The sequence below is a fragment of the Mytilus californianus genome, unplaced genomic scaffold (assembly GCF_021869535.1).
Source record: "Mytilus californianus isolate M0D057914Y unplaced genomic scaffold, xbMytCali1.0.p SCAF_1, whole genome shotgun sequence".
Classification (NCBI taxonomy): Eukaryota; Metazoa; Mollusca; class Bivalvia; order Mytilida; family Mytilidae; genus Mytilus; species Mytilus californianus.
This window is the reverse complement of record NW_026262581.1, coordinates 47,212,077-47,227,324: the sequence shown is the minus strand read 5'-3', so window position 1 is coordinate 47,227,324 and position 15,248 is coordinate 47,212,077.

The following is a 15,248-nucleotide window of genomic DNA, read 5'->3' as shown; positions in this document are numbered from 1 at the left end:
GACAACGAGGTAATAGTTGGAATACGAGAACAAGGACCACCGTTTCCGGCCCAGGATTTTTCTGTCAAACAAGTGATAATTTTCGATAGTGATTATCAACGGAAAGTTACATTAGAATTTGACAAAAAAGGGAATAAATTGTTCAGTTATACATTACGTATTCGTACTGATTCTAGAAATATTATCTATGTTCTTGATTGTTTGACCGAGAACAATGAGAAAGTATTAGCTGTAGATAGAAATGGCCGTTTGAAGTTTACCTACAACGGACATAAGAATTCATGAACATTCAACCCACAAGGAATTACTATATCGCCTAGTGATACCATTGTAGTTGCAGACATTAGTCATGATTCACTACATGTTCTTAATTCGAAAGGCGAGTTACTTGGTCTGCAGTTAATTTACAACGATCTTGGTCTAGAATCCCCACGCAGTTTATGCATAGACAGTGAAGGATATTTATTAATCGGAAGCGCTTATGGCAAAAATGAGAACTATGGTAAAATCCATGTTGTGAAAATGACAGACAAGCTTATGTAATATGCTATGCATTAAAACTTTTGTTGTAAATGTTGTCAAAAAAAAAAAAAAAGAATTATTTAAAACATATAGGGACCGTCGAGAGCGCGTTAAGAGTTTCTACTTCACGATGGAGGCCTCACTGACTTTGAAATTAAGAAAATTAACGGTGTTTTAATTTTTGAGATGAGTTTTGTTTTATGTGCTTCATCATTTGATCGCTTGATTGATTTATTGAAATTGTTTTGCAGTCCACAAGAATTGTTTGCATTCATATGCAATTCCCCACCAAATATCTGATTTGAAAATATATCTTGATGGTCCCTATCGTTATCTTGATGTTTGTTTTATTTCTGAGCTATACAGTTACTGCCTTTATCTTGCTATTTATGACATCATTGATTGGATGTCTTTGCTAGCCATAATATATAATTTGTTGACATTACCGTTCAGCTGTGTGATGTACCAGGATTAACATTTAGCAAAGAATTCTGCCAAAAGGCTAGACGCCGTCTTTAACATACACTGTGTTGAGAGAGTTTTTGCTCCATATTGATGGCCTGACTGTGAATTTGAGAAAAAAAACAAGAAAACAAGCACTATTCTTTGCTTTTGCTTTTTCATACGGGCGTAATGATTTCGTGTCATGAATGGTTCAATTATACTTATTATATTATTACAGCTTTCTATGCATTATATGGAAGGCTGATTTGAACGCCCTCACTCATTGCGTTAAAAATATTCCGCTGACTACGGATGTTTGGAACCTTCATCTTTGATGTGTGTGCAAATTATTGTACTTAACTTATAAATTATGAATTAATAATTTACTAATAAAAACTAGTAAATTATTAAGTCAGGGATTTCGTTATCATAAATTACTTAAAACCTTTATTAAATTCTTCAATAGATACAAAGATTGGGTCCGCAAGTTTGGCTGTACCTGTAGAAAACTTATTGCAAACGGAATAGCACATCCTAAATTGTACGGTGATGTTGATAAGCGAGCCTGGAAATTTAAATACGATTCGGGTAAACTTGTCAATCCTTTAAATAAACTTATTCTAAAAGTTTCCCTATTTAATACTGTAACTAAATCTTTGAATATTGGTTTTTATTGGTATAAATACTAATTTTGTTATTAGTAAATTAGAAATATACTAAATATTACACATATGTATTTGCACGGTACTACAATCCGTCGATACCTATTTTTTTGCTTTGCACAAGTTCATGTTTTTCTCTGACTATTAATTACGTTTTTACACTAAATTTATTAGATGTTAGATGTGTACTGATTGATATTTTAGTCTTAGGTACATGATGTTTTATTAGTTATTATTGGCTTTGAACTAGCTGTCAGTAACTGCGAGAACTCTCAGATCTGTACTTAGTGTTTTTTCGTTATTGTTAGGGATGAGAGTGGATATAAACCCTACCACGTCCTGTCTGTGTTTTTGTTTGATGTTTTTCTTTGTACCGAGCTGATATGTTAAGCCTTTTTCAACTGCTTTTTATAGTTTGTTCTTATGTTGTGCTGTTACACCACTGTCCCAGGTTGGGGGAAGGGTTGAGCGCTCACAAACACGATAAAACCCGCCACATTCTTTATGTACCTGTCCCAAGTCAGGAACCTGTAGTTCAGTGATTGTCGTTTGTTCATGCCCGTCATATTTGTTTTTCGTAAATTATTTTGTTTTAAATTAGGCCGTTAGTTTTCTCAATTGAATTGTTTCATATTTTTCATGTCGGGGCATTTTAAAGCCCACTATACGGTATGGGTTTTTCTCATTGTTTAATGTCGTACGCTTACATATAATTGCTTACATCCACTTCATTTGAACTTTGGTGGATAGTTGTCTCATCGGCAATCATACCACATCTCCTTATTTTTATATAAATGGAAATGTGTTTCGCAATTTTGTGCAAATATTCTTTTGTGAATTACATTCTTCGTAAAGCATGTTTGTTCACAAGAATAATGTTCCATCCGTACAGTTTGGGGTGCCGTTTGGTATTATTTAGATTTTTTCTCATCTTGCTATATTCTATACGGTATACGGATATCTTATATAGAAATGAGAAATATGTGGTGTGATTGACACCGCGGCAACTGCATGTTTCAACCAAATGACCAAAGGACAAGGATGTAAACAACAACATCACCGTGCGGCCTTCATCAATTATCAAAACCTATTCTGTGAAGTAAGCTATAAATGGCCCGGGTAACAAAATGTTTGTTTTCGATCAAAACAATCGGAGTCATTGTGGATTCTATATAATGTACATAATGTACCAGACAGTCTTGTCTACCTGTATAGGCAAATTGATTTTAATTACCGGGCGAAATCATTCTGTTTTTCAATACCATAATAATTCTTAAAAATGGTCAAATCAAACTTATGGTATAATTTGGTCAACTAACACTTGATGTCAAACAATCCTATCATGTATGAGAGCTTTCTCTGTATCAAATGGTATCAGAAGAGTAGCATCCACAATGTGACACTTTAACAATACCTAAAATATAGTCAAAACCCCATAACTCCCGTGTCACATGATGACAAACAATACTACCAAGTATGAGAGCCGTCTGTAAAACGGTCTCAGAAGAGTTTGGTTCAAAGGTGTTGTTTTTTTAATAATCTAACAAATAGTCAAAAGTCACAGAACTTTACAAAACTAAGGTATCATATGTTCAACTACACATGATGGCAACCAATCCTACCAAATATGAGAGTTTTCTGTCAAATGGTCTCAGAGGAGTTCACAAGGAATACCAATATTCCTAAAATCGTTAAAGCCATAGAACTCCCGTAAAGATAGTTTAGTCAAAATGACGGTATAATATACAAAACTACATACTATGACAAACAGTCCTACTAAGTAAAAGACCCTTCTGTAAACTATCTCAGAGAGGTAGCATTCACAATGTGTCATTTTTAAAATGTTCCAATAAATATTCAAAGTTCCATAACTCGCGTTAAAATGTTCATCTATAAACTGGTGCTAAGGTTCATAAATTCGAAGGTCGATTGAAGGAAAAATTTAATTGCCTATTAATATTTCTAAAAGTCTCTTCGAGGCTCATTGATTTAAAGATGTCACTTTTTGTTGGCATTAAAACTCGAATATAAATTTACTTCTTCTTGTTTAGCGGAAGGCATAAAACCATAGTATTACATGTATGAGTATAAAGTAAAATCACAAAAATACCGAACTCCGAGGAAAATTCAAAAAGGAAAGTCCCTAATCAAATGGCAAAATCAAAAGCTCAAACATATTTAACGAATGGATAACGACTATCATATTCCTGACTTGGTACAAGCATTTTCTTATGTAGAAAAATGGTGGATTGAACCTGGTTGTATAGCTAGCTTAACCTCTCTCTTGTATAACAGTCGCATCAAATTCCATTATATTGACAACGATGCGTGAACAAAGCAAACAGACACAATAGGTAAAAATGTCAAAAATAGGGATACAGCAGTCAACATTGTGTTATCATCTTAATCACTATAAAAACAAACAAATGTAACGAAGAATCACAAAAATGCATAGATCAAATTTAACATCCTCATTTTGCTTTATTATTATACGATTATATTTATCTATGTAAAATTAACCCATAAAGGATGGAAGGTTTTAAGCACTGGCTTAAAATCGCGCGTTTGAAATTCGCACAGGTAGACATAAAATATATTTTTCGTTCAAAGTATGACCGTGATATGAATAAAATGAGATTTAGACAAACGTCGATAGATTCAAGACAGTATCCGCGTGAGTCTAAACACGGATGGAACATTACATATGTGTCCATCTTCACAATGTGTTATGTTATAAGTGTTATAGTGTTGACACCTTTATTCGACAAAAATGGTTTTATAGTTGTCAAAAATCACCTGATTTTGGTCCTCCTATACTTTTTAAAATTTTTTTTTTCACTTAGTTTCTGTATTTGTCCCAGATTGTTTTTGATCTATTCTTTTATAAAAAAAACACATCATGCAACTTTCTCTTCTTGAAGATTTCTTTACGTAAGGCTTTATTCTTGAAAGGGGTGGAGGTTGTGGTGGTTTCCCTTTTCATTGGAATATGGGAATATGTTTGTTTACAATTTCAAAAAAATGATCTTTAAAAATTTTCCTCGGCACTTTTTACATTTTCAAATTCTGAGGTTGCTTTTAAGTTTGATAGCTTAGAGTCACGGGGGGTCCGGTATACACAGACGTGCCCGGCTGGCATTGGTAATTTTTTTGGAAAACAAAATTTTCAATAGGGTGATATTTCACGGAAGTAATACAACAATAGGTAGACATGTATATGTAAATGGGTCATACTTGTTCATCTTCTGTTAAGATGTCTGTAAAAACTGTGTACTGATCTTTTTATCTAATCATATGAATGATTCTATATGGTTAACATTTACTGTACAAATGCAGATAAAATGTCACAGATTGGATGTCTGATAGCTGGAAATATATATATGGGAAAAGGGTTATGAATTTACTATGAAATATATATGAGGGTCTGGATAGGGTGTAGGACGGGGGGTGGGGGGTTTGGGGATGGGTGTTCATTTATTCTTTATTTTTTCAGACTATTTTTCGGCCCATTTTACTCTATTCTTCATAATTTAGCGCCCGACTATTCTCTATTTTTTTTCGGCCGATATTTCTCTATTCCTTATTTTTGGGGACTTTATTTTGCCCATTATTCTCTATTCTGTAAACCCAATGCAGACCCATAATATATATTGGTAGTGATTTTGGCAGAAATCAATATATGAAAAGGGGGAGAGTTTTTGCCTGCCGTCAAAATTATACGACATGTATGATGAGACACCGGCCAATCCATCGTGTGATCAAAATTTATGAAACTTCTATAAATAATAAAGCCAGTCACGTTTGTTGGTATATCACCTTTAATCATTTCAGATATAATGTGACATCAATATGTCCAATATACAAATGATACTGTTACCGTATATATTCTTATAAGTAGCTTTGTACAAATCTTTAAACTTGTGTATATCGATAAATATATCGTTACGCCGTGAAAAGTAGGTATTCAAGTTCTTATCTTTGACACTGTTTACCGAGTTACAATGTACAAGGAAGTAAAACACGTGACCATTTTGTTTTTTCACTTGTAGTAATGGCAGTATTAATAAAATCCTTAAGTATAAGAAAAGCATAAGTGTCAGTTTCATGCTATTTTTGCAAAGAACAAGATATTAAATGGAAATGTGACGATTGCAATGTTCGCATGTGTAACTCCTGTAAAGTTACCGTCCATCAAGGACTTCCGTCCACACAAGATCATGACGTTATTTCTATTTAGGATATCAGCATGTTATCACCAGGTTTCCAGGAGGTAACCTCTGCAGTGATTTCATCAGTTTTCAAATCATACAATACTACTCTACCATCGGTTTATACTTTACTCTGCTCGGACGACGATTTAGTTTACTTAACCAATTGCTGTGTATCATCTGAGGGAGATTCATATGTGAAAGGTAAACTTTTGAAATCTTCAATAAAGACATTGCAGAAGTTAAAAATAAGTATATTTGACTTTGCAATAAATAAAGACGGCGAAATACTTTTTATTGAATATGATACCAACAGAGTACAAATTTTATCACCTACGGGTGAAGTCAAGTCTGTGTTAGATATTTCTCAAGTCCGACCTTTGGGCATACATGTAAACAAAGATAATGAAGTAATAGTTGGATTAAGAGAACAAGGACCGCCGCATCCAGCCCAGGATTTTTCGGTCAGACAAGTTACAATTTTTCGAAATGATAATCAATGGAAAGTAACATTAGAATTTTATAAAAAAGGGAATACATTGTTCAGTTATGCAGGAAGAATTCGCACTGATTCTAGAAAAGTTGTATATGTAATTGACAAATTTGACAGTGACCACCACGGTAGAATAGTAGCTGTAGATAGAAATGGCCACTTGAAGTTTACCTACGACAGGCAAAAGGATTAAGAAACATTAGAACCACATGGGATTACTATAACGCCAAGTGATACCATTGTAAGTGCAGATCACGATAACGATGTACTACATGTTATAAATTCATAAGGAGATTTACTTGGACTTCAGTTCATTTTCAAAGACTTGGGCATTACCTATCCATATAGCGTATGCTTTGACACTGAAGAATATTTATTAATTTGATGAGGTAAAGGCGAAAATGAAGCAAACGGAAGAATTCATGTCGTAAAAATGAACAATAGGCTTATGTAGTATATTGTGCGTCAACAGTGTGTTGGGTAGTGAATTGTAATTTTGAAAAGGACAAAATTTAATACAACATATTGATGACAATATCACAGTTTTCAGAGTTATTAACCTGTTCGCATATATAACTAGAGGCTCTCAAGAGCCTGTGTCGCTCACCTGTATCTAATGTGGTTTTTGAAATCATGTAAAATTATATAACGATTGAGACCAAGGTTGGTTTAATTTGGCACAGTATTTAAAATTAAAAGCAGGTCATCTTAGTGTAGTCTTACAATAGCTACTGAAGACATCTTATCATTATTACTTGAATAAGTGATCAAGTTGTGACCATTCAGAATTTTTTTTACAATTTTCTCATAGACTTCTAAACTTCTATGTTCTATTTTAGCAAAGGCGGTTTGATGGCAGGGTCATCTGATACATTTTTTCAAACAAGTCATGATAACCTACTGAAAATTGTGGCCAAGTTTATTTCTATTCGGCCCAGTAGATCAAGTAGAGAATTTTGTAAAAAAGTTGCATATAATGGCCTTAAAGGGGTCAATTGACCAGTTTGGCCATGTTGACATATTTGTAGATCTTACTTTGCTGGAAATTATTGCACCTTACAGTTTATTTTTATTTATTATAATTAAAAGCTGCAAAATGGTCTTACAATTACCTAACAACAGGTTGTCCGATTTGTCTGGAAATTTCAGGGCAGTTAGATTTTAACCTGTCTTTAGTTTCATAGATCTAAGCAAAAAACTGCATTTCGTCCCAATGTTCTATTCTTAGCCATGTCAGCCATCACTCATTTTTTAAACTTGATACCCTAATGACTGTGGTCAAGAATGGTTTAATTTGTCTCAGTAGTTTCAGAGAAGATTTTTGGAAGAGATCATGCCATATTTAGTGTCATTCCATTCAGTGGTTCTCTAAAAGAAGACATTTGTATGTATTTCTCATAGGGTCCTATGTTAAACTAAGTCCCCTGCTGGCGGCCATCTTGGATGATGGATCGGCTACAAAGTAACAACACTTGGTCAGCACCTCATAAAGAACATTCATGCCATATTTGGTTTGATTCCATACTGTGGTTCTCTAAAAGAAGTCATTTGTATGCATTTCCCATAGGGTCCTATGTTAAACTAAGTCCCTCACTGGCAGTCATTTTGGATGATAGAACGGCTACAAAGTAACAACACTTGGTCAACACCTTGTAAGGAACATTCATGCTATGTTTTGTTACATTCCATTCAGTGGTTCTCTAAAAGAGTCATTTGTATGCATTTCCCATAGGGTCCTATGTTAAACTAAGTCCCCCGCTGGCGGCCATCTTGGATGATGGATCGACTACAAAGTAACAAAACTTGGTCAGCATCTCATAAGGAAATTCATGCCATGTTTGGTTTCATTCCATTCAGTGGTTCTTTAGAAGAAGTTCAAAATGTAAAAAGTTAACGACGACGACGGACGACGGACGCCAAGTGATGAGAAAAGCTCACCTGGCCCTCCGGGCCAGGTGAGCTAAAAATAAGAAGATATGGTATAGTTGCCAATGAGACAACTCTCTACTAAAGACCATATTACATAGAAGTTAACAACTATAGGTCTTTTTATGGCTTTCAACAATGAGCAAAACCCATACCGCAAACATGTAGTCAGACCCCGAAATGACAAATGTAAAACAATTCAAACGGAAAAACTAACGGTTTGATATATGTACAAAATCAGGGATAAAAAAAGATACAAAGCAACAATCGACAACCACTGAATAACAGTCTTTTGACTAAGGACAGGCACATACAGAATGTGGCGGGGTAAAACATGTTTGCGGACGCCCAACCCTCCCCTAACCATGGACAGTGGCGTGATAGCACAACAAATGAACAAACTATGAAAATCAGTTGAAAAGGGCTGAACTCATCAGACCGATACAAAGCAGAAAAAAACAAGTAACACAAACACACACTAGACATGGCAGGGTATTTATACATCCCCACAACAAAAAAGACACAGATATGAGAGTATTCGCAGTTACTGACAGCTAGTTCAAAGCCTATAACAACTGATAAAAAAATCATGTATCCAAGACCAAAATATCAATCAGTATACATCCAACATCCAATTGATTTAGTTTTATTACGTCAGTAACAATCAGGCAAAAACATGATCTTGTGCAATGCAAAACTACAGGTATCGACAGATTGTCGTGCATTTTTCATTATTATGCAATGCAAAATAAATATCTAAGATACCTGGGATGATCTCATTTCACAAAGAATCTATGTTTGTTTACTTATTGTACCTCGAACTTATAAACTCGGTGTAGGCCTTTAAGTTGAGGTTCTATTTACTTAAAGTTAATCGAGAAAGTATAATTCGACACGCCCCCTTAGAATCAGAATATGATCAGGAAAAAATGGCCAGCGACATACCATAATTTACAATTTCAAAGAATATAAGCGCCTTTGGTTGATTGTCTACAGTTAATAATCAGACGGTATATGAGTGGAAATCCAAATTTTGGCAGCTAAAGAAATTTTTCTTCAAAATAAGTGCCTACCTCATTTACTAATAGTGCCCATTATTGCCTGTGTGTCCATTTCGTTTTGTTTTGGCATTCGTCTACCGTGGAGAAAAAGGGGGATGAAGGTAATTGCTTAACTTTCGATTTTCATCTTGGTTCAGCTTTTTTCTAGTAAGGCATACGTTTCACTTATATCTTATAAAAGAGTGACTCTAAAATTGTTAATATCTGTTTCAGGCCGACCCACTTTACATCTCGTCACGAATATGCATGACATACTTGCCACTGGACATGAAGGGTGATTAAATTAATCAGATTCATTTATTGATGTATAATCATTAGTCTTCAGTGGATAATTGTCTCAAACATATATCAAATTTTTAAATATTTGATTTTTTAAGCAAGGGTTACAGTAGATACATTTACACGGAAAGGTTCAAAGTCTAAAATAGGAGATTCTACATTTAAAAAATACGATGCTATTTTTTGGTAAATTATAATCAAAACGATCGATTCGGTTTTATCTGCAATAAAAGGTTTAGTATGATAATTTACATTCAGCTAAATATTTTATACAATTCAATAAAACGGTAAATTCGTTTCGGATTTTCAATTGCAACAATGCCTTAATTTAAAATGTCGAAGTGTAAAGGGCGACAAGCAATGGGATTGATTTATAATATGGTATTTGATGACCAAGAATTGAATCATGTTTAAATCGTGTATGGACTTTGGATGTTTTATGATTTTTATGATTTTATTTTAGATTTGTTCACCAATAGCAAGAAGGTCTGCAATTAATAAAAGTTAATTTTAGCATTTCTTTCCTCCTTTGTGGCTTTCCATATTTTTTATATATCAAATAGTCACATCACAGTCCACAGCCACAGTCCGCATCAGGGGTTACATTGTATCCTTCTGGCCAAACAAGGGGAAGGGGAGTGAAACAGAAAACAAATACAATTGTGACAATGACTTATTATAAAATGGAAAAGGTATTAATACAAATCATTGAGTTATTAATGAGCTTGGCCTATAACATTCATCTTTGAAGTTAGCATTCATTTACAAGGGACATTAAAAATGTTGTGGCATTTTTACTCACACGGTAACTTGCTCATATATAGCTTAAAAGTTTAAGGAAAATGTTGTGAAAACATGGGAATTTTCTAAAAAAAAAATCATTTTGAGCGTTCTCGTGCGACAGCTTTTTTTGAAATAAATATCAAAAGTTGCTTCCCGTACACCATGGATCTGACACTTTGAGGACTCTTAAACTATATCATTGGAAACTACACTTAAATATCGATAGCCGACTTCAGAGTATATTTCATGCATCAACGCTCCCTGCACATTAAAAACTCTTGCACCAATTCTTTGAGGGGTCCCGTATGTGGCCAACTGTCTGTCCTTTTCAAATATATACTCTCATTTTTCAGTGGTATTCAAAGTTTCCCTTCCAATCTCACAGTCAGCCTCCTATTGAAAGACCTACCTATTGTATTTGAAATTAGGTGTTCTCGTCATGAACATGCATGAAATATTTGCCACTGGACGTAATTCAAACAAAAATCAATCAACTTTATGAAATTATAATACCCCCTTAAAAAATAAAATGCTCCGTCCAAGCTAAACAACATATTAACAATATGCACTTTCTTACAGCTACGTCATTTGGTTTACGGCGGATAGTTGTCTCACTGGCAATCACACAACATCTTATTTTTATTTTAATTTGAAATATGTTTTATATCAACTATTTCCCTTTTATATAAAAAGTGAAATATAGAATTTGGATTATCTATCATTTAAACTATTATTGAAAATAACTGGCACTCAATATTGACAAATTTGATGGTTTAGGAGCATAACATTTATCTATTCACACTCACATTTCTACATTTATGCCTTTTTGATTGGTCCTGAAATTTGAGTCAAGGAACAAACAATGAGTCAGCAAGTTTATTTGATTTTTCAATAAAATAAAAGATCTCAAAAAATCTTGTTGGTTTGTGCAGGTTCTGTTCTTACCTGCTATAAATCATATAATTAAAAACGTGAACTATCAGTAACTTAAAAAATGAACTGCAAAAACAAAATAGATAAAAATAAAATTAATAAATAAAACAAAAAAAAATAAATCATCATAATTATAAATAAATCAAATAATATTGGAATTAAGAGAAAAATCAAAATTAAGGAATTACGTTACACCTAATGCACAAGTTCAAATCAACAAGCTCACCATAAACTGACACAATCTATTTATACAGAAGTTAAGATTAAAGTTTCAGACATAGAGTTTGATAAATTGATTGAAATGGACTGTAGTTTCTACTTGAATAGATTGAATATAATAACTGTAGACTCACAGAAAAAAACGAAAAACAAGAGCCTAAACAAATAAACAAATAATTTAGTTTTGGTCATTTGAAATGTAATCAAATGAAAACAAACTAATAATTGTATAAATATTTTTTTATTTAATACCACTTTGGACTATGTATAGGTTTTGGTGTTTCTAGTATATATATATATTGTAGAAATTTTAACTTCTTATTTCTTTGCCAACAACATAGAAAAATAAGGTAATTTTGCATTAAAAGGGTCTACAACTAGAAATTTGATTTAATGTAAAGTAACATGTTCTTCAAAGGTTATAACATTCTAACTATACATGCATGCATGTTTTTGTTATGGTTATTGTGCTAAAAGGAAAAAAAAAAAAATTTGCAACATACATTTAAAAAAAAAAATCCAAAGTTGCGGAAATAAGTTTTTTAACATTGATTATTTTTAGGTTATAATTGCACCTAATAGTTTATTTTCTTTGTTTCAATGATTTATTCATTGTTATGTTTTAGAAGTATATTTTATTTTTAATAGATGTATATGTTATATTATGCATATTTTATGGTACACCTAGGGGTGTCAGGATTGATCAAATGACACTAGTAAGTATTAGGTGTTTTATTGTATTAATTTTGTAAATTTTTCAAGTTTCATATAATATAATTTAAATTTTTTTTGATCTGATTCTAATTTAAAAAAAAAAGTTGAATCCAAGTTTTGTATGAGAAATAGGTATAGACTCACTTGAACCATCAGATTTAATTGAAACTTTGTGTACTTAAACAACATTATGGAAGAAGTCCATAAAAGAAATATTTCATCTGGTTCCCATGCCTTTCAGTTAGGAATGCTATAATGTACCGGGAACCAGTTTTCCCATTTTGGAGGCAGTATTTTTCTAGGAAAATTACAAATTCCATCACCCTGAAACTTATAAATGCAGAAAACAACGAATTGAAAAATGATGATTTATTGAATAATCAAGTCTTGAAGCTTTAATAACTCATCAGAACTTAAATTTACAAGAAACAGTTTGTGAATTATTCCAAGGGAGATAATCCAGTAAAACGTATTTTCAGAAAATCATAAAAAGTACATGTTTTTTAAACTATCCAGCTTTGGTCCATTAAAAATATTAAGATAACTCCCTATGTTTTATTAATTGGAAAACTCAATTCTATATTTTTAGCTAATACACTTGCTGGGGTCTCAATGTAGTACATTCTAGAGTTCTACTCGAAAAGTGCCTAAATTTACATTTTCTCTCAATTAATCAATGAATTTAAAATATTATTCTGTAGATAAATTTGGAAATGTAAGTGTTTCTTTTTCAAAAGCACTATAATACAAAATAAGTCAAAGTAACAATGACCATAAGTCAATTACAATTTATGATGCCATACATATTAAATTTATATGGTACAAAGGAAGATTATCCAGTAAAAATGCATATCTTTATTTGTTTATTTTAAGTGACAGAGTTAATAACGCATTTTAACATTTACGATTGGTGGGCTCTTGTTTTAGCACTTTCTAGAATTCTCCTTGAATAATGTCAAAATTTACAATTTCTCTTATAGAATCAATGAATTAATTTTAAATATCAATCTGTAGATAATTTTGGAGCATTATTTTACTTAAATAATTATTTTTACTTAAACTAACAATGAAGATAGCTGACAACAGTCTCAAAGTTCTTAATCTGAAGAGATACAAACAAGTATCTAACATATAATTAACATACACTATCATAAAATATTATTTCTATCGATTATCGCGCGCGGAAGTCGTCAAGAACATGGTATTATTTTATTTAGGGGGTTCTCTCGATACACGTAATCGTTATTAGTCTTAACTTCAAGGTTAATCAAGCAAATTTATTAAACAATGATTTTATACTTTGTTTTACCTTTACACGGGGTTATAAGGGTCTTATCTCTGATCTTTTTTCTGTGTCCACAACTAATGATTGTACGTATTTCACTTGTATCTGTTTGGACAATTCCGTTGACGATTCCATACACCATTATGCTTAAGGGGTTCATATGTTATGTCAAGATAATGTATACTATTTACCGTTGTTTGCGACAAATAAATATGTGTTTTTCTGATAAAGTCACTATTCTAAAAACCAATATAAATATAGTTAACATATATATTTTATCTAACTGTGTACATTAATCAGGATGTTAATGACAATATACACCTAAAATTCTTTTTGGTCTATCCCGTTTAACACATGACATTTTCGCGGGAAATCTTCCATAGAGGTCATAAATTTGGATTAATGCATATGTAATGTGAAATATATTGTTCTTTGTGTAATATTTTTAATGAATTGATAGGATTGTATGTGATGCTATTTTCTTCAACATAATTTGACGTCAGGTTTGTACACATTTAGTCCCTATTCTATAAAATAATCAAACTGAAGTAGATGTACATGTAGGATACTGCATATCCCATCACATTTCATTTTCAACCAACAAACAACTAATTTCAACTACTGAATAGACCTTTATCAGCTGTTAATGTACATATCTATATTTATTTCATCTCATTTCAGTCATGGATACCAACTGACAAAATCAACTGAAACAGTGTATTCGCGGATTCTATGTTTTTCACCAGCTATGCCTATGGACGATTCCATATACCATTGTATTTTATGGGTTGTTTACATTTTGAGACGTTATTATGATAAACGTATGTTTGTATGTGTTTCTTCACGAAAACAGCTCAATTTCATGATACACTTATTATACAGAAACATGACACATAGTTGACATATTTTTTACACTTTGGTTTGTCTACGGCCGAGTTCATTTGAACCTCTCGAGTTAACTTTACTAACTCGGGTTTCAACAATCCGAGTTTACTTGAACCACTCGAGTTAACCCCTCGTACCCTGGTTCCAACCCTCCCCGAGCCAGGGTTAAACTCGAGAAACCCTTGAATGACGTCAAACCAATTAAATTATTTCATATTTTCATGCTTGGTCAGGGCCTTAACCTAGAGTTACTTAGAGTTGTTCCTATAGCAACTCTAGTGCGTTCACGTGATACTCTTGAAACTCTGAAGTCGATTCTAGAGTTTCAAGTGAACTCGGCCTAAATTCCCTACATTTTGTAAATATGAACGACATTACAGCCCTGAAAATGGTATATCCCGATTTAGACATGGCATTTACGCGGGAATTCCTGAAATACTGCCATGTCGAATTTGCTAACAATTTGAAATATACATGATATTATCATACAAATATAGTGTTTCTTTCCACGAATCCTCCTCAATTTCATGATGTACTTTATTATAAAAAAAACAATATATATAGTTGACATGTGCTTTACACTTTGGTGTGTCTAAAAGACCTTAAAAAAATTGAAAAACAACACTTTTAATAATTTCATGCATCCGAAGCGCTTTTCTGGAATTACCTTCATCAGTTTGGGAACAAACCCTCTGTATCAGTGTATAGTGTTTATACCTGTATAGAGGAATAATCTTTCCTCTTTAGAGGGGTATTTTTGTTAAGACTGGATTTAAAGCAAAATAGGGCAGAATTTGGAATATACAACTATATAGATATAGGAAGATGTGGTAT